This window comes from Cervus canadensis, chromosome 28, assembly GCF_019320065.1.
Source record: "Cervus canadensis isolate Bull #8, Minnesota chromosome 28, ASM1932006v1, whole genome shotgun sequence".
NCBI classification, from domain to species: Eukaryota; Metazoa; Chordata; class Mammalia; order Artiodactyla; family Cervidae; genus Cervus; species Cervus canadensis.
Genome location: NC_057413.1, coordinates 40,976,593 through 40,997,316, shown reverse-complemented (window position 1 = coordinate 40,997,316; position 20,724 = coordinate 40,976,593).

Below are 20,724 nucleotides of genomic sequence, written 5' to 3'. Positions count from 1 at the left end.
TTCCCTGATAGCTCAGTTGGTAAAGAATCCGCCTGCAATGCAGGAAACCCTGGCTCAATTCCTGGGTTGGGAAGATCCCCTGAAGAAGGGAAAGGCTACCCACTCCAGTATTCTGGCCTGGAGAATTCCATGGACTGTATAGTCCGTGGGGTTACAAAGAGTCAGACACGAAAGCGACTCACTTTCCAGTGGTTAGGACTTGGTGCTTTCATTGCCCTGAGCCCAGGTTCAATCCCTGGTCACCAACCCCACCCCACCACCATCAAAAAAAAACCTTACTATTGTTAAAAAAAAGAGAGAAAGAGAATAAACAGGAGGAGAGCAGAAGCTAGCTGCAGAGGAAGCAAAAAAAAAAAAACTTCTAAGCACAGAATTCAAAAACAGGAAGGCAAATTATAGGAAAGAGAGAAGGGGAGAGAGGAATGATCAGTCTAATAAAACCCAGATTACTCTTCAGGATCAGAAAGATCATGACAATTCGTGAGCTGCTCTTGCTACCAGGAGAGCTCTTGCTGGAGAGAGTAAGCAAGCTGCAGCCTATGACAGAAATTCACATAAATAAAATCAAAGACGGGCTTCCCTGGTGGCTCAGTGGTAAAGAATCCGCCTGCCAAGCAGGAGACATGGATTTGATCCCTGGGTCAGAAAGATCCCTTGGAGAAGGAAATGGCAACCCACTCCAGTATTCTTGCCTGGGAAATTCCATGGACAGAGGAGCCTGGCAGGCTACAGTCCACAGGGTCGAATTAAATCAGACACGACTTAACGACTCAACAACAAAAATCAAACAACGATGCTTCAAATACCAGTGACTATAAGTCCAATTCCAGAAAGATGGGATCATAAAATCCTACCATAGAGAGGTCCTCTAAGCCAAGCATCAGCAAACTTTTCTCAGTAATGGGCCAGACAGTTAATATTTTAGGCCGTGCAGGCCTTAAGGTCTTTATACAATAAACACTGCCGTTATAGCATGAAAGTAGTCATAGACAATACACAAGTGAATGAGGGTGCCTATGTTCCATAAAACTATCTGTTGGGTTGGCCCAAAAGTTCATTCAGGTTTTTCTGCAAGGTGTTATGAAAAACCCAAATGAACTTTCTGGCCAACCCAATACAAAAACCGCTGTCAGATCGTTGAAGACAGATCACGATGGCTGAGTCCATTCCAGCCTAAAGGGAGTAGGAAAGGAGTTGCACACATCACTTGCATTCACAGTCGATGGCCAGAACTTAATCCTTGGGTCATACCAAGCTGCAGGGAAGGCTAGAAGTGTGGTCTATACCATGAGCAGCCATGAATCAAGAATCAGGGATCTGGCACCCAAAAATCTATTAGACCCAATAAACAAGTTCAGCAAAGTTGCAGTCAATACACAAAACTCATACACTTAACAATCAACAGTCCAAAAATGAAACTGAAATTAAGAAAACAATTCTGTTCACAAAAGCATCAAAAAGGATAAAATTCTTAGGAGTAAATTTAACAAAAGAAGTGCAAGACTTGTATGCTAAAAACTACAAAACATCACTGAAAAAAAATTAAAGACCTAAATAAATGGAAAGACATCCTGTGTTCATGGATTGGAAGATTTACTATTGTTAAGATGTCAAAACTCCCCAAATTTGTCTATAAAATTCAATGCAATTCCTGTCAAAATTTCAACTGCCTTTTTTATGAAAATGGATAAGCTGATCCTAAAGTTCATAAAGAATTGCAAAGGATTCTGCCTAGCCATAATAATTATGAAAAAGAACAAAGTTGGAGGACATATTTCTGGTTTCAAAACTTACTATTAATACAAAGCAACAGTAGTCAAGACTGTGTGTTACTAACATAAAGATAGACACAGAGAGAAAAACAGAACTGAAAACCCAGAAATAAACCCATACATCTATGGTCAATTGATTTTTGACAAGGTGCCAAGACCACTCACTGAGGAAAAAATATAGTCTTTTCAACAGTGGTGCAACTGGATATTCACATGCAAAAGAATGAAGTTGGACCCTTACCTCACACCATATAGAAAAATCAACTCAAAGTGGATCAAAGACCTGAACATAAGAGCTTAAACTATAAAACTATTAGAAGAAAACACAGGGATAAATCTTCATGACCTTGGATTTAGCAATACACACACTTATATTCACAGAACCTTAACACTTCTGGAAGACAACAAGAACCCACTAGTAATACTGACTGCATCTAAGGAGGGAAACTGGAAAATCGAGGGGTGGAAAGAGGGAATTACTTTCAAAGGCAGATTCATTTTTACCTTTTGAATGGTCTAGCTTGTATTTATAATATCTATTCAAAAAATATAATTTATTTAAAATAAACCAAAAACAGATGGCAGGCTGGATTTGGCCTACGGGGTTGACTGAAAGTGAAAGTGAAGTTGCTTAGTCATTGTCCGACTCTTTGCGACCCCATGGACTGCAGCCTCCCAGCTCCTCCGTTCATGGGATTTTCCAGGCAAGAGTACTGGAGTGGGTTAGTCAAAATGGCTCAATGTAAAAGAAAAAACTCACTCCTCCTGTGTCTCCTTTCAGTTCAGTTCAGTCACTTAGTCGTGCCGGACTCTTTGCGACCCCATGGACTATAGCACGCCAGGCTTCCCTGTCCATCACCAACTCCTGGAGTTTACTCAAACTCATGTCCATCGCATTGGTGATGCCATTCAGCCATCTCATCCTCTATCACCACCTTCTCCTCTCACCTTCAATCTTTCCCAGCATCAGGCTCTTTTCCAATGAGTGAGTTCTTCACATCAGGTGGCCAAAGTGTTGGAGTTACAGCTTCAGCATCAGTCATTCCAATGAATATTCAGGACTGATTTCCTTTAGGATGGACTGGTTGGATCTCTTTGCTGTCCAAGGGACTCTCAAGAGTGTTCTCTAACACCACAGTTCAAAAGCATCTATTCTTCAGTGCTCAGCTTTCTTTATAGTCCAACTCTTCCATGGATACATGACTATTGGAAAAAGCCATAGCTTTGACTAGACGGACCTTTGTTGGTAAAGCAATGTCTCTGCTTTTTAATATGCTATCTAGGTTGGTCATAGCTTTTCTTCAAAGGAGCAAGTGTCTTTTAATTTCATGGCTGCAGTCACCATCTGCAGTGATTTTGAAGCCACCCAAAATAAAGTCTCTCACTATTTCCATTGTTTCCCCATCTATTTGCCATGAAGTGATGGGACTGGATGCCATGATTTTATTTTTTTTGAATGTTGACTTTTAAGCCAACTTTTTCTCTCTCCTCTTTCACTTTCATCAAGAGGCTCTTTAGTTCCTCTTCATTTTCTGCCATAAGGGTGGTGTCATCTGCTTATCTGAGGTTATTGATATTTCTCCCAGCAATCTTGATTCCAGCTTGTCCTTCATCCAGACCGGCACTTCACATGATGTACTCTGCATATAAGCTAAATAAGCAGGGTGACAATATACAGCCTTGACGTACTCCTTTCCCAATTTGGAACTAGTCTGGTTGTTCCATGTCCAGTTCTAACTCTTGCTTCTTGACCTGCATACAGATTTTTCAGGAGGCAGGTAAGGTGTCTGGTATTCCTATCTCTTGAAGAATTTCCCACAGTTTGTTGTGATCCACACAGTCAAAGGCTTTGGTGTAGTCAATATAGCAGAAGTAGATGTTTTACTGGAACTCTCTTGCTTTCTCAGTGATCCATCAGATGTTAGCAATTTGATCTCTGGTTCCTCTGCCTTTTCTAAATCCAGCTTGAACATCTGGAAATTCACAGTTCACGTACTGTTGAAGCCTGGCTTGGAGAATTTTCAGCATTACTTTGCTAGCGTGTGAGATGAGTGCAATTGTGTGGTAGTTTGAACATTCTTTGGCATTGCCTTTCTTTGGGATTGGAATGAAAACTGACCTTTTCCAATCCTGTGGCCACTGCTGAGTTTTCCAGATTTGTTGGCATATGGAGTGCAGCACTTTCACAGCATCATCTTTCAGGATTTGAAATAGCTCAACTGGAATTCCATCACCTCCATTAACTTTGTTCGTAGTGATGCTTCTTAAGGCCCACTTGACTTTGCATTCCAGGATGACTGGCTCTAGGTGAGTGATCACACCATCACGGTCATCTGGGTCATGAAGATCTTTTTTTAATAGTTCTTCTGTGTATTCTTGCCACCTCTTCTTAATATCTTCTGCTTCTGTTAGGTCCATATGATTTCTGTCCTTTATTGTGCCCATTTTTGCATGAAATGTTCCCTTGGTATCTCTAATTTTCTTGAAGAGATCTCTAGTCTTTCTCATTCTATTGCTTTCCTCTATTTCTTTGCATTGATCACTGAGGAAGGCTTTCTTATCTCTCCTGGCTATTCTTTGGAACTCTGCATTCAAATGGGTATATCTTCCCTTTTCTCCTTTGCCTTTAGCTTCTTTTCTTTTTTCAGTGATTTGTAAGGCCTGCTCAGACAACCAATTTGCCTTTTTGCTTTTCTTTTTCTTGGGGATGGTCTTGATCACTGCCTCCTATACAATATCATGAACCTCTGTCCATAGTTCTTCAGACACTCTATCAGATCTAATCTCTTGAATCTACTTTTCACTTCCACTGTATAATCGTGATTTAGTTCATACCTGAATGGTGTGGTGGTTTTCCCCACTTTCTTCAATTTAAGTCTGAATTTGGCAATAAGGAGTTCACGATCTGAGCCACAGTCACCTCCCAGTCTCGTTTTTGCTAACTGTATAGAGCTTCTCCATCTTTGGCTGCAAAGAATATAATCAGTCTGATTTCAGTATTGACCATCTGGTGATGTCCACAGGTAGAGTCTTCTCTTGTGTTGTTGGAAGAAGGTGTTTGCTTTGACCAGTGCATTCTCTTGGAAAAATCTGTTAGCCTTTGACCTGCTTCATTTTGTACTCCAAGGCCAAATTTGCCTGTTACTCCAGGTATTTCTTTTTTTTTTTTCCAGGTATTTCTTGACTTCCTACTTTTGCATTCCAGTCCCCTATAATGAAGAGGACATCTTTTTTGGGTGTTAGTTCTAGAAGGTCTTGTAGGTCTTCATAGAACCGTTCAACTTCAGCTTCTTCAGCATTACTGTTCGGGGCATAGACTTGGATTACCGTGATATTGAATGGCTTGCCTTGGAAATGAACAGAGATCATTCTGTCGTTTTTGAGATTGCACCCAAGTACTGCATTTCAGACCCTTCTGTCGACTATGATGGCTACTCCATTTCTTCCAAGGGATTCCTGTACTCACACTACTACAAAATTGCTTCTGACACCAGGTATGTGGGTGTTTTCCACACATTCAAGCAATCCTGTGCTATCAGCTAGGTGTCCGACAGTTTAACTCAATTTTGACACTACCTGGAGATTACATCTGATCCCACAGGTTAAGGACTTAGTCTACAAGACACCTCTACTCCCAGTTCAGATGCCAATCAAAAGTCCAGACTGGGGACTTTCCTGGTGGTCCAGTGGTAAAGACTCCTCCTTTCAATGTGGGGGAGCAGGTCTGATTCCTGGTTGGGGAACATGTCACAGGGTGTGGCCAAAAATTAAAAAAAAAAAAAGTCCAGGTAGTTACTTGCATTTCTTTTTTTAAAAAAATATTTATTTACCTCCTTATTTGGCTGCGTCGGGTCTTAGTTGTGGCATGAGAGGGCTTAGTTGTAGCATAAGAGACCTTTGTTGCATCATGCAGGGTCTTTCGTTGTGGTGCACAGACTCTCTAGTTGTAGCACATCGATTCCCTGGTTGCAGTGAACAGGCATAGTTGCTCCAGAGCATGTGGGAGCTTAATTCCCCGGCCAGGGATCAAACCTGTGTCCCCTGCATTGCAAGGCAGATTCTTAAACCACTGGATCATCAGGGAAGTCCCTGGTACTTGCATTTCTGACCAATGAACTACAAATCCCCCTCCTCAGTTTCAATTAATTTCCTAGAGTGGCTCACAGAACTTGGGAAAACATTTACTTACTAGATTATCAGTGCGTTATAAAAAGGATATAACTCAGAAACAGCCAGATGGGAGAGATGCAGAGGGTAAGGAATGTGGGAAGGAGGATGGAGTTTCCATGCCCCCTCAGAGCAGGCCGCTCTCCCAGCAGCAACTCGGAAAGTCTCTGAACCCTGTCCTTCTGGGGGTTTTAAGGAAGCTATGTTATGTAGGTATGACTGATTGGGTCATTGGCCATTGATGAATGAACTCAATCTCCTCTCCTCTTCCCAGAAGTCAAGGAGGTGGGGCTGAAAGCTCCAGCCCTCTTATCAGTGGTTGGTTCCCCTGGCAACCAGCCCTCATCCTTTGGGGCTTTCCAAAAGCCACCTCATTAAAACAAAGCAGCTGTGATCGAAAGAAGTTTGTTGTGAATAAATACTAAAATACTCTTTTTTGCCTTTATGGCTCTGAAGCTGTTTCATGAACCAAAGGCAAAAGACCAAATGTTATGAGCCAAAAAAAAAAAAGCTCCCATTGCTCTTATCATTTAGGAAATTCCAAGGATTTTAGGGGCTCTGTGCCAGAAGCAAGAAGAAGACCAAATACGTATTCTCATAAGTCACACTTCTTTCACCCTCCACTGAAATCGGCAGGGCACTCTATCCGCGTAAATGATGAATATATTGTCCTAATAGTACTGTATCAATTAGAACAGGCCAACTGCTACAAGAAACAGACCCCACAATATGTACACAATAGAAATTTCTTTTCTGGGTTATGTAACGCTACTGAGCAGGTAAAATAGCCTTCGTCCATTCAGTCATTCAGGTACCCAGGCTATTAGAAGAAACTGAGGCCCAGTAGCAAAACCCGCAGAGTAACTACAGAATCAGCCCAAACTGGTGCCGCTAACAAGATACTGGGTCATTTTTCAGAGACAACAGAACAAAAACTCAAGTCATACAATGCATGAGCAGAGGAGAAAATTCCGACTCAATTAACTCCCCTTGATGGAATCAAAGGACCAGGACGTGACTGCAACCTGAATGCTGGAACCCTTTCAGAGGTGAAGAGTCATTGTCCAGGAAGATGCTGAAGCCCCCTCTACCGCACCTTATTGTAAACGACCAAGTTCCAAAGCCCACCAAGCAAAACCTGCTCCACCAGCACTCCCCCAGATCAGCCCTCCTCCCCTACCTCATCACAGTCTGACCAAACCCCAGATCAGAGAGACAGATCTGAGCTCTGCCTCCTGTCTCCTTGCTTGGCTGCTCTGCCATAGAAAGCTTTTTCTCTCTGCAAAAGACCATCATCTCAGGATTTGCTGTTTCTGCAGAGTGGACAGCAAGCCTACTCAGTGGGTTACAAGAGCAGACTAGAGGAATAGAACACAGGCAGCCTGCTGTTTGACCTAAAATCTAGTTTCTGAATCATGCTGAGCCCAAATACTGAGCTTCTTGGGTTCATCTTAGTTTCACAAATTTTTTAATGTCTTGACCCTGGATCATAAGGAGCATCATTATCAAATTAAAAGACAGTACTGGGTACGTTAATTTGGTGTGTAGAATATTTTAAATGAGTTTGTGTGTGTGTGTTAAGTCGCTTCAGTTATGTCCAACTCTATGAGACCCTATGGACCCTATGGAATCCCATCCATGGGATTCTCCAGGCAAGAATACTGGAGTGGGTTGCCATGCCCTCCCCTTAAGTGAGTATAAGGCTGAATAAATGGATGAGTGAATGACTACTACTATCATGCAACTTCAGTTCTTTCCTTCTCAGTTTACACGTACTTCGAGTTGTCTTTTACTATAAGCCACCTTAAATCCTTTTAGGTAGTGGGTAAGTGAAATAAATCGGAGGGTTGAAAATAAGGGCCCCCCTCACAATGGACCCAAAGCAGACAGGACACTGACCCGGCTGGTTAAGCCATGTGGATGTGACACCAGAAGAACTAATTTCCTTAGGAAAGCCATTTCCCAAGTAACTTTTTTAATACTTATTTTTTTATTTGGCTGCACCAGGTCTTAGCTGCAGCACATGAAATCTTCCATCTCCATTGCAGCATGCAGGATCTTTCAGTTGCAGCACATGGGATCTAGTTCCCTGACCAGGGATCGAACCTGGGCCTCTGGAGCTCATAGTCTTAGTCACTGGACCAACAGGGAAGTCCCTCCCATGTCAAGTTAATCCAATCCAGTATTCATGTGTATTATTTTCCTGTGGCTTCTGTAATGAATTATCACAAACTTGATGGCTTAAAACAACAGAAACTTACTCCCTTAGACTTCTAGAGGCCCTAAAGGAGAATCTGCTCCATGCTGCGTCCAGTGGCTGGCTGCCAGCAGCCCTTGGGCTTATAGCCATGTCACCCTAATCTTTCAGGCCAGCATCTTAAAATCTCCCTTTGCTCCATCTTCTCATCACCGTTTTCTCTATCATATCTTCGTCTGCATCCCTCTTGTAAGAATATTACATGTGTGTGCATTCAGGGACCACTTAGATAATTTAGGATAGTTATCTCAACTAACATTCTTATCTTAATCACATCTGCGAAGATCCTCCCACCCTCACCCCCCCCCCAACCCCCAGGCTCCATGGATTAGAATATGGATATCTTTCATGGGCACATTGATTCATTCAATACACATAACTCAACCCTTTCCTGAATAAGTCAGCATTCAGTCTTATGGGTATCTAAAAATTTATAAAACAGGGTCTTTGACTTCTGATTTTAATAAAGTTGATGTGTTCCCCCTTATCTGGAAATCATCTGTATCAGTCAGGGTCCAGTCAAGAAAAGAGGTTCCGGAGATTTCCCTGGTGATCCAATGGTTAAGACTCCACACTCCCAATGCAGAAGCCCTGGATTCAACCCCTGGTCAGAGAACTAAATCCTGCATGCTGCAACAAAGGACTAAAACCACCAAATTTAAAAAAAAAAGAAAGAAAGACAATAGGTTTCATACTAGTTATTTTAACAGACAGAATGTGAGATAGGACTTTGATTAAACAGGGGCTGGAGGACTCAAAAAACAAAAGTAGGACACTGAGGTCGCACGAAGATATATATGCTGCTCCAAGAAGCAACTCCCACCCGAATCGCTGGGGGAACGTCGGAAAGACACTAAAAGGGAGGCCTCTTGGAGGTGAGCTCTGGACCTCGGAAAAGAGGTGGGATCCAGTGGCCACCCCAACTGCTCCGAGGAAGGGACGGTACTGGGCTCCACCCACAAGGAGAGATGCTGTGTCATCATATGAGTGTATCAAGATACTGCGGGGAAGCTGAAGCCTGGACCTCCAAATCAAGCTGGAGGCGGACGCCAACCTTTGCTGCCCGGGGTGATGTCCGCGCATTGCTGGTGAAATACTGAGCAAGCCCCAGCAAGCACCCGGCGCGTCTCAGCTCTGGCCGCCTGGTCGGCCCTCTCGCGCCTCCTGCTGGCAAAAGCCCACAGGACGCTCTCTAGCAGGAGAAATGCCGCCGAGTTCCAGCTCCATCGCATCAGAGCAGAACACGCAAGGGTCGATTAGGAGCTGAAAGGCAGTAACAATCCACCCAAGCCACCCCCCGGCTCCTCAGCATCCAGTTCCACCCTGCCACCTATATTTGAACTTCCATATTCCAACAAAACAACTGTATGCTTCTGCCTAACAAGCTAGATCCAAATATCCTTCAAATAAATGAAGATATTCTCAGCCTTTCCCCAAAAGGGGACACACTAAGTCGGTACAGCCATCTCTAAATGATGTTAATGACTGCATTGATGCTGATAACATAAAGCTATATTTTATATATATATATTTCTTTATATGTATATGTGGGGGAGGGGTGGAGGAGCCTCCCAGGTGGCGCTAGTGATAAAGAACCCGCATCTAACACAGGAGACAAAAGAGAAGAGGGTTCCATCCCTGGATCGGAAGATCCCCTGGAGGAGGGCATGGCAACCCACTCCGGTATTCTTGCCTAGAGAATCCCATGGACAGAGGAGCCTGGCAGGCTATGGTCTGTAGGGTCGCAAAGAGTCAAACATGACTGAAGTGAGGAGCATGCATGTATGTATGTGTCTTATGGGTAGAGTTGGGTCTCCCAAAAGGATGAGTTAGTGTCCTAACCCTCAATACCTCAGAATGTGATCTCATTTAGACATAGAGTCTTTGCAGATGTAATAAAGCTTAGATGAGGTCATTAGGGTGGATCCTAATGTGACTGGTGTTCCTGCAGGAAGTGGCAAATGACCTGGAAGATACGGACCCAGAAAGAGCAGCACGTTCTCAGAGGCAGAGATTAGGGTGATGTGTCTACAAGCCAAGGAACCACCAGAAACTGAAAAAGAGGCAAGAAAAAAGTCTTCCCTTGAGCCCTTGAAGAGAGCATGATCCTGACCACACCTTGATTTCAGACTCCACCTCCTGAACTGTCAGAGAATAAATTTCTGTTGTTTTTTTAAGACACTCATCCTGTGCCTTAAGGCAGCACTAGGAAACTAGCTCTGTGTGTGTGTGTGTGTGTGTGTGTGTGTGTATAAAATAAGTAAGAAAGTGTACCTAGCTAGTCTATTCCCATTTTGGTAATTCACTACAAGAGTGTACTCGATGTCAATAACTTCTTTCCTCCATTCCCCATCCTGTGTTCCTTCTTCCTTCAGCTAGCACCTTAGTTGGTTGAATTATTTATGTGATGGGGTCGCCCTTTATTTAATACGAAGGATATGAGTTCTCAGTGGTCCTGTCTTTTGTTGGTTGCTATTGTTTTCCATTTGTTTTTACTTTGAAACGTGAAGCACTAAGAGGCACCCGGAAAACATCCCTGATTCAGACACAGTCTGACCTCACTGTGTAATAGCAGCCCCCTTTTCCCTTAGTTACTAGGTTCAGTCATTCCAGCAAGTAGAGTAACCCCTTCCTTTACCTGTTGGCCCAGTGACATGAGGAGCCCCAGCTGACCAGGAAGCAGTCTTAGCTTCCAGATCAATGAAATCAATGTCATGTCCCATTGGCAGAAGAAATTTCTCTACTGGGAATCATGACCTTGAAACCAGCAGAGCTCAGAATTGCAGGAATAGGAACCATCAACCTTCCTTATGAAAGGAACCATGTACATTTTCACTGTTTGATTTCCAGGTCTGATTATTCTGGGTGCTTCTTCAAAAGTTCATCCTATAAGACAAACCCCATATTTCAAGATGTTGTCTCTCTGTGATTTGATGGGTCAGATGACTCCCAGTACCTAAAAGGCACCTCAGAACAAACAGTCACTTGATGTCCCATCCCCAGACATTCAGTCTCCACCAGGTCCCAGCAGCAAGCGAGCAGCTAAATCAAAAGGAAAGTAGTTCTCTGCACTACACAGCACGGAATTGCTCAGTGAACTGACACGTGTGTGCTGTGATTCCCCATCAGGGCTCCCACAGATGGATCATAAAAGGCCCAAGTGATGGAGCCATTTGCACTACAGCCTGAGCCCGCTGCAGAGCCTGCCTCTCCCTGGAACCTGCTTGAAACTCAGTAAATGGATCTGAGTTGTACACTCCCTGTGATGTGCATCGCCCCCTGTATTCATTTCCCAGGACAGATGTAACAGGTTCCCACAAACACAGATGGCTTAAAACTGCAGAAAGGGGACTTCCCTGGTGGTCCAGCGGGCTGTGACTCTGCGCTCCCAATGCAAGGGACCCAGGTTCATTCGCTGGTCAGGAAACTTGATCCCACATGCCGCAACAAAGGTTGAAGACCCCGCATGCTGCAACTGAGCCCTGGCACAGCCAAATAAATAAATAAATAAATTTTAAAATGACAGAAATTTATTTTCTCATAGTTCTAGAGGCTGGAAGTCTGGTATCAAGGTGTCACCGGGCCACACTCTCTCAAACGGTCTAGGTGAGAACTTATCACATGACGGTCTACCTCTCAGCTTCTGGTTGTTCCAAACAGTTCTCAGCGTTCCTTGGGTTGTAGACGCATCACTATAATCTCTGCCTCCACCAGAACCTGGCCTTCTCCCTGTGTGTCTGTGTCTTCATGTGACCTTGGCCTCTTTTTGCAAGAACACCAGTCATGGTAGATTAGGGTCCACCCTAATGACCTCATCCTAACTTGATTACATCTGCCAAAACTCTATTTCTAAATGAGGTCACGTTCTGAGACATAGGGGGTTAGAATGTCAACATATTTTCTTGGGAAATGCAATTCAAACCATAACATCCTCTAAATCCAAAGAGACCCGTGAAGCATTGGGCCTCATTTTCGGTCAGAGGCAGTAGAAGCTACCACCTTTAAGGAAATAACCTTAATCTACAAAGCCAGAACCCTTAGTTCCCACAGTAATGGTCACAGTCCCCACCCAGTCTATGGACCTAAGGCAGTTCACCTTTAAGGAAATAACCCAACTTGCACCAAACCACTGTGTACCCCCAGGAAGGTTGTTGAGATGGCAAGTCCCTGCATTTTCATGGGCTTTGTCTCCCACCCTCTGGCTTGCTTGGACCTTACTAAGGTGTCTAAAGTCCTTGCTATGACCTGTTCCTCAGGTCCTATCAAATGAGCATCATCAAGGCCATGATGTTCTGTGAGATACTGGGATGATGAGAACCTCGGCACACTAGGTTACGAGAGAACTAGAGGGTTGAACTAGAGCCCTGAAGAAGACTATAAACATATACTGATGGGCCTGGTAAGTGATTTAAACTGCCTTTGGTACTACTTGCAAGCTGTTACAGAGAAAATATCATTTGCCAGGTCAATAGTGCTAACCAGGGGGACATGTAGCCACAATAATTTGTTCCAATAAAGATAATGCATCTGGAACAGCAGGTGCAATTGGAATCACTATCCGATTATGTTTACAATGAATTACAGAAATTCTCTCTTAAAGCCATCTTTTTTTGTACAAGCCAAACAGGTGAGATAATAAATGGGGGTGTACCAGGTAGCATCATCCATGTTGCTTTCCCATGTTGCAAAATTGCTTTTACTTTACTAACTGGTTGCTGCTGCTGCTGCTGCTAAGTCGCTTCAGTCAGGTCTGACTCTGTGCAACCCCATAGACGGAAGCCCACCAGGCTCCCCCATCCCTGGGATTCTCCAGGCAAGAACGCTGGAGTGGGTTGTCATTTCCTTCTCCAATGCATGAAAGTGAAAAGTGAAAGGGAAGTCACTCAGTCATGTCCAACTCTTAGCGACCCCATGGACTGCAGCCCACCAGGCTCCTCCATCCATGGGATTTTCCAGGCAAGAGTACTGGAGTGGGGTGCCATTGCCTTCTCCTACTACCCGGTTAGGGAAGGTCAATTCTGAGATTCTTCTTTGTGGTACTTCCTGCCAAAATAGCCTTTATACAATGGTTCCGAGAGTTAATATGAGGATTCTACCACTGGCCAAGTATTCATTCAAGAACTAGGAAAACAGTCACAGGACGGGTCTGTGATTCTGCTTGGCTCACTGTGATTTAGACTTCAGCCAAAATTCCATTTATCATCTGACCACTGTAAGGCCATACTGGCCTTTTTGGTTGCCAGGAATTAATGACAATTCAAAACCAGTATCTAGTGATCTCCAAAGAGGCTGAGAATGTCCCCTTATCCAAGACACAGCTACCCTAGTAAACGGCTGCAGGGCCCTTGGAGGAGAGCTTGGAAGATTTATATTGCACGCTTACGGGAGCTTACAAGATCCCATCTCAGAGGGACCCCAGCTTCAACTCAGTCAAAGGGCTCTGAGGTTATGAACTGCCTTAGGTCCAGAGACTGGGTGGGGGCTGTGACCATTATCGTGGGAACTAAGGGTTCTGGCTCTGTTGATTAAGAAATATTTTATAGGTTGTTCATCTATCTTATTCCTAGGGACAGCATGGTCAATTGGGCACCCTCAAAATCCAAACAGATCAAAACATTCTGGTTGCCATTCTCCAATGTCCATGATGTTTCTGGTGACTAAATGCTGCCCTGTAGCCCCTTCTGCTCCAGGACTCCAGCTTTGCCACTGAAATACAGGAGCCCGTCTCAGGGGTGGGCCTCCTGGTATTCCTGGCCTATGGGAAGCAGCCAGCAGAGCTGGTCGAGGACACTGGTACAGAATGCCCTCGGAGGGATGTGTCCTCTGGGACTTCACAGGGGATGTGCCCATCACACGTGACAAATCCTCTTCACATTTCTTCCCTCCTGCACGTTGGGACCCTTCCTACGTAATTTCAGGGACGTGCTAACGCCTCAACTTCACTGAATGGAGTCAATCACTGAGTCCAAGTTTTAGCCAATCAACCAAGCAGAGACTTTTCTGGTGGTCCAGTGATTTAGACCTCATCTTCCAAATTAGGGGGTGTGGGTTCCATCCCAGGTCAGGGAGCTAAGATCTCTCCTATGCCTTGCAGCTAAAAAACCCAAACAAAATGAAAGCGATATTATAACAAATTCAATAAAGACTTTTAAAAAATGGTCCACATTAAAAAAAAAAAAATCAACCAAGCAAACTGCTCAGTACTCTCCCATCTGTAGCAGCGGACACACCAGGAGAGACGACAAAATAAAAGAGTGACAGTCCCTGCCCTCTCTGTGTGTAAACCCTTTCTAGGTGTGACTTGACTGCAACTCCTGGCAAGGGGACGTCTATGTCTCCACTCCCTTAAATGCCAACTGTGCTTGTAATGTGCTGTGACCAACAGAACATGGCAAAGGTGATTTTGTGGGGGTTCTGAGACCAGGTCCTCAGAAGTTTTGCAGCTTCCACTAGCCCTGACTGTCCACTCTCCCAGTCCCCTGAGACTGCCAGGGAAATAAGCCAGGGTGGTCCTCCTGGAGAATGGGAGGCCACATGGCCCCGCAGACAGCCGGCACCAGCAGGCCAACCGTCTTGGGGCATTCTCCCAGCCCCAGCCAAGCCACCAGATGACTGCCGCCAGGAGAGACAAGCAGAAGAATTGCCCAGCTGAGCTCAACTAAACTGCCAACCCACAAAATCAAAATCATGACCAAATAAACCAGCTATTGTTTTACACCACTAAGTTATATAGCAACAGATAACTGGGCACACAAACCCAGTGTGGTCTCATATTGATGAACCGAGGAATAGAAAGAACATCTCTGAGGAAACCAGAAAATAATGCAAACCACAAAACGGGCAAAGGCGGTGCCCAAAGCAACTGTGATGAAGAATCAGGGAGGGTGGGGAGTTAAATGGGGAGAGGATGCCTACAGCTTGGATCTCAGGCAGGGTCAGCAAAGAGCAAGCCCAAATGAGGGGCCTGTCACTGGTAATAGTAGAGCCTCAGGTGTGACCATGCGGCAGAGAGCTGAGGCCAGGTGAAGGCAAGGTCACAGGTAGAGAGGAGTCAGGGGACTGAGGGACCAGGGGATGAGAAGGACCAGCTATGTGAGCACTGAGCATGTAAAGAATTATGGCTGGAACAAACAGCCCATTGAAAAATGGGCAGGGGTGGGACTTCCCTGGTAGTCCAGTGGCTAAGACAACTGTATTCCCAAAGCAGGGGGCCCAGATTCTGTCTCTGGTCAGGAAATAGATCCCACATGCTGCAACTAAGAGTTCGCATGTCAACTAAAGACCCCATATGCCGCAAGAAGATCAAAAACCTGGTGCAGCCAAATAAATAAATAAATAAATATATATATATATATATATATATATATATATATATATATATTTCTTTTTTAATAGGCAGGGGAGCGGAATAGACATTTTCCCAAGGAAGACATACAGATGGCCAACTGGTATATGAAAAGATGTTGAACTTCACTAATCTTTGGGGAAATACAAATCAAAACCACAATGAAATATCACCTGCTGGAATGGATATCACCAAAAAGACAAAACATAACAAGTGTTAGTGAGGATGTGGAGAAAAGGGAACCCTCCTACACTGTTGGTGAGAATGTAAATTGGTGCAACCGCTATGGAAAACAGTATGAAGGGTCCTCAAAAAAAATTAAAAATAGAACTATCATACAATCCAGCAATTCCACTTCTAGGTATTTTTTCTAGGAAAACAAAACCACCTATTGGATGATACATACACCCCATGTTTGTTACAGCATTATTTACAAAAGCCAAGATATGAAAGAAACCTAAGTGCCGATCATGGACCATCGCCTGCCAGGCTCCTCTGTCCATGGGCTTATCCAGGCAAGAATACTGGAGTGAGTTGCCATTCCCTTCTTCAGGAGACCTTCAAGACCCAGGGACCAAACCTGAATCTCTTGAGTCTCCTCCATTATAGGTAGATTCTTTACCAACTGTGCCACCTGGGAAGCCCATCAATAGATGAATGTGGATAAACAAGATGCAGTATATATATGTGTGTGTGTATGGGCTTCCCTGGTGGCTCAGAAGGTAAAGAATCTGTCTGCAGTGCAGGAGACCCAGGTTCCATCCCTGGGTTGGGAGGATCTCCTGGAGAAGGGAATGGCCACCCGCTCCAGTATTCTTGCCTAGAGAATTCCATGGACAGAGGAGCCTGGTGGGCTACAGTTCATGAGGTCACACAGAGTCAGACACAACTGAGTGACTAACACTACTACTAATATACCACAGAATATTACTCAACCATAAAAAAATCATGAAATCTTGCCATTTGAAACAACATGGATAGACCTACAGGGTATCATGCTAAGTGAAATAAGTCAGACAGAAAAAGACACTATATTATTTTACTTACATGTGGAATCTAAAAAAAATAAATGAACAAACAACAAAATAGAAGCAGAGTCAGAGATACAGAGAACAAAGGTTGCCAAAGGGGTGAGGGGAGAGGAGTGAGTGAAATAGGAGAAGGAAATTAATACGTAGAAACTTCCAGTTTCAAAATAAATGAGTCACAGGGATGAAATGTGCCACGTGGGGAGTAGAGTCAATAATTACATAATATCTTTGTATAGGTGACAGATGGGTACTTATTGTGAGCCCTGTATCATGCGCAGAAATACTGAGTCACTAAATTGTACACCAAGAACTAATACAGTGTTGTAGGTCAATTATACTTCAGAAAAATTATGACCGGAGTGGTATGTGAGAGAAGGTGCAGTGAATTAGGTGCTAAACTCTCCAAGGAATCAGGAGTGACCAAGGGTCAGTAGCTCCGCAGTAACAGTTCGGTTAAATAGCATGAGATTTAAAGCTGAGAGTTTGGGGGTGGGGGGAGAAGGAAGGGTCACATTCTGGAAGTGGAACGAGTCGATCGCCGACCCCACCTCTTCTTGGCCCCATGGCAAGAGGAGCGAGAGACAGAAGACAGCCACCATTTGAGCTAGTGGCGGGGAAAGCTGGGTCCCCAGGGAGACTCGGTTTTCCAGACGAGCTAGGAGATGAAGGAAGTATCCAGGGAAGACAAATCCCAGGGTGCTTCCCGTGTCTGAATCTGGACGGGCTCGTGAAGGGTTTTTAGTAAAGGAGCAGGAGACAGGATGAGAGAAGGGAAAGCTTGGCCAGATGAGGATTAGATACAGGGAGGGGGCTGAGCAGAGACCATAAACAGGGATGAGGGTGTAATGAGATTAGTCTGCAGCAGAGCGGCGGTGGGGCTGAGTGGCTGGCAAGGCTGTCAGGGAGAAAAGTCATGCAGAGACGCATATATAACCACACCACGCAGAAACAATCCTGTGTATGCTGGGATTGTATATGTCTTGCCAGGTGTATCCAGTAAGATGGGATGCTCACTATCCTCAAGTCTGGCTAAGGGCATGGGGAAGGTGGGCTTTTCCAGAACTCTGATTCCTATCAAGACTTTTCCAAGACTGGTCAAGACAATGATGAAAAATTCAGCGTAACAGAAGAGCACATGAACAGATACCAAAATAGATTTGATTTAAAATGTGACAATGCAGGATTTCAATTTGGTGAGGGAAGAATGTACTTCAATAAGTGTTGCTGACTCACTGGGATCCCACCAGGGAGAAAATGAGTTAGAACCGCCACCTCTCACCATAGCCAAATTAAAAAAAAAAAGAAATTCAGATGGTTTAACTGTGTACATGGGCTTGCTCACCCAGAACTACTCACTCAGACTCTTCAGAGGCTGAGCCAAAGGATCTGGATTTTAAATAAGACACTTAAGCAGCTAAAAGGGACTTCTTTTGTGGTCCAATGGTTAAGAACCCACCGTGCAATGCAGGGGACGTGAGTTTGACCCCTGGTCAGGGAATTAAGATCCCACAGGCCACAAGACAACTAAGCCTGTGTGCCACAACCAGACAGTCCGTGTGTTGCGATGAAAGTTGATGCAACAAAGACCCCACGTGCCGCAACTAAGACCCAACGCGGCCAGGTAAACAGATGTTTTTAAAAAACAGCACTAAGGACTTCCCTGGTAATCCAGTGGTAAAGAATCTGCCTGCCAACGCAGGGAACACATGTTCACTCCCTGCTCTGGGAAGACTCTACATGCCTTGGGGCCACTAAGCCCAAGGGCCTGTGCTCCACAAGGGAAGCCACCCCAATGAGACGCCCAGGCTCCCTGCAACTAGAGAAAGTCCATGTGCAGCAACTAGGACCCCAGAGCAGCCAAAAATAAATAAATAATTCTTAAAGCACTAAAAAATATAGCCATTATCTGTTGTTATTGCTGTTTTAGCCACTAAGTTGTGTCCGACTCTTTTGCGACCGCATGGACTGCAGCCCGCCAGGCTCCTCTGTCCATGGGATTCTCCAGGCAAGAATACTGGAGTGGGTTGCCATTTCCTTCTCCAGGAGATCTTCCCAACCCAGGAATTGAACGCCATCTCCTGCATTAGCAGGGGGCTTCTTTACCACTGAGCCATCAGGGAAGCCCCCAACAATTATCAAGGAATAAATTCAATGAGAAAAAAATTTAATTAACTGAATAAATGTATGTATGTATATATACACATGAGTACACTTGTACACACACACACACATACACACCACATTCAAAGACTGGAAGGCAAACTTCTAGGATACAAACTTCCAGTTATAAGATTAATAAATTCTGGGGGTATAAAATAACAGCACGGAGATTATAGCTAATAATACTCTATTACATACTTGAAATTGCTAAGAGAGTAGATCTTAAATGTCCTTACCACACAAAAGAAATGGTAATTATGAGACAGGATGGAATGTTAGCTAATGCTATGGTAGCAATCATTTTGCGATTTATAAATGTATCAAATCATCACATTGTATACCTTTGACATACACAGTCTTGTATGTCAATTATATCTCAATAAAGCTGGAAAAAAACCAACAAATTTTGTTAGGTCTCCCCCATCTTAAATCTTCTCAATATGTGCACATTTTTTGAAAAAGTATTAGAAGATATGAATGCAATGCAATCAGATAAAAATCTTCATGGGTTATTTTTCGGTAGAATGTGACAGGTTGATTCTAAAATATGTATGTAAATTAAAAAACAAAACAACCCAACTTGGAAATATTACTCAACTGAATAGCAAAAGTTGATAAAGGACAGTGATTAGGAGAGGGTGATACTTGCGCCAGCATAGACAGACTGAGGAAGACTAGGAACTGACACAGAGGAGGATAGCAGTTATGATTTATGTGCAATAAGACCGCAGGGAAAGATGAGCTTTTTCAATAAATGGATTGAGTGTTCACATGGGGAAAAGCGAAACTTGATCCTTACCACACACCATAATCAAATAATCTCAGGTGAGCTGTCATCATATGGAGGGCAGAACATTAAAGATTACAAGAGAGGATAGAAGGTGAAAGAAAAGTGTGAGGATGAAAGCCTCGGGGTAGTGACCGATTACTTTTCCTGACACGAGAGCACCAACCTTAAATGAAAAGCCTGACAAATTTGGTTTCATTAAGATTAATAAGTAATAAGTAATTCCATTTGTACAACACTCTAAAACAAAACTACCCCCATGGTGTTTAGGAGGGCATCCTCAGGCTGAAAAAGATGGAAGGAAGCGAGGACCCGATCAGGGTAGTGGTTCCATAAAGGGCAGGAGGGGCTGAGGCTTTGAGTCTGACAGTGTTTTGCTTTGTTTTTTTGGCCTCGCTGTCTTAGTTCCCTGATCAGGGATTGAACCTGCACTAGAAGCACAGAATCTTAACCACTGGACCATCAGGGAAGTCCCCAGTGTTGTCTTTCTAGACCTTAACGAGGTTACATGGGAGTCAGCTTTGTAATAATACATTCACTTGTATATTTATGTTTTATGCTTTTTATCTGTATCTACAAAGGTTTTAAGAAAAAAAAAAAATCTTCCCATGTGATTCTTTTGTTCTTTGGTTGCACCACGCTGACATGCAAGGTCTTAGTTCCCTGACTAGGGGTGAAACCCATGACCCCTGCGGTGGAAGCAGAGTCTTGATCACTGGACTGCCGGGAAATTACCCCGGTACCCATGTGATTCTGATGAGCAACCACACCTAGGTACCCTTCGCCTAGAGCCTGAGTGGAGCCGCACTGTAATAGCCACGTCTGTTTCGGGTGATAGAGTCCAATCCTGAATCATGGATCTCAGATATTGACTCGCATAGCCGAAAAGCCCGGGGTAGTTTCAGGAATGGCTAGTTCCAGATACTCCAACAAGACTATTAGGAACCTCCCCTCTTTGCCCAGCTTTTCTCGTTATCCTGCAGGCTCTTGACCCCAGGACAGTCCCAGCTAAGTCCTCCCTGATGAGCCACAGGAGCAGAAAAAAATTGTGCCCTTGGGTTGGCTTTCCCAGGGTCATCCCTGACCCAATGCTGTGGCCAAGCGTCTGAAATACGGTTGCCCAGATGTGAGGGTAGAGTCAACCTCATTCGAATCATATCCATATGGGAGAAAAAAATCAAGTTTCTTCCAAGGAATAAGTGAGT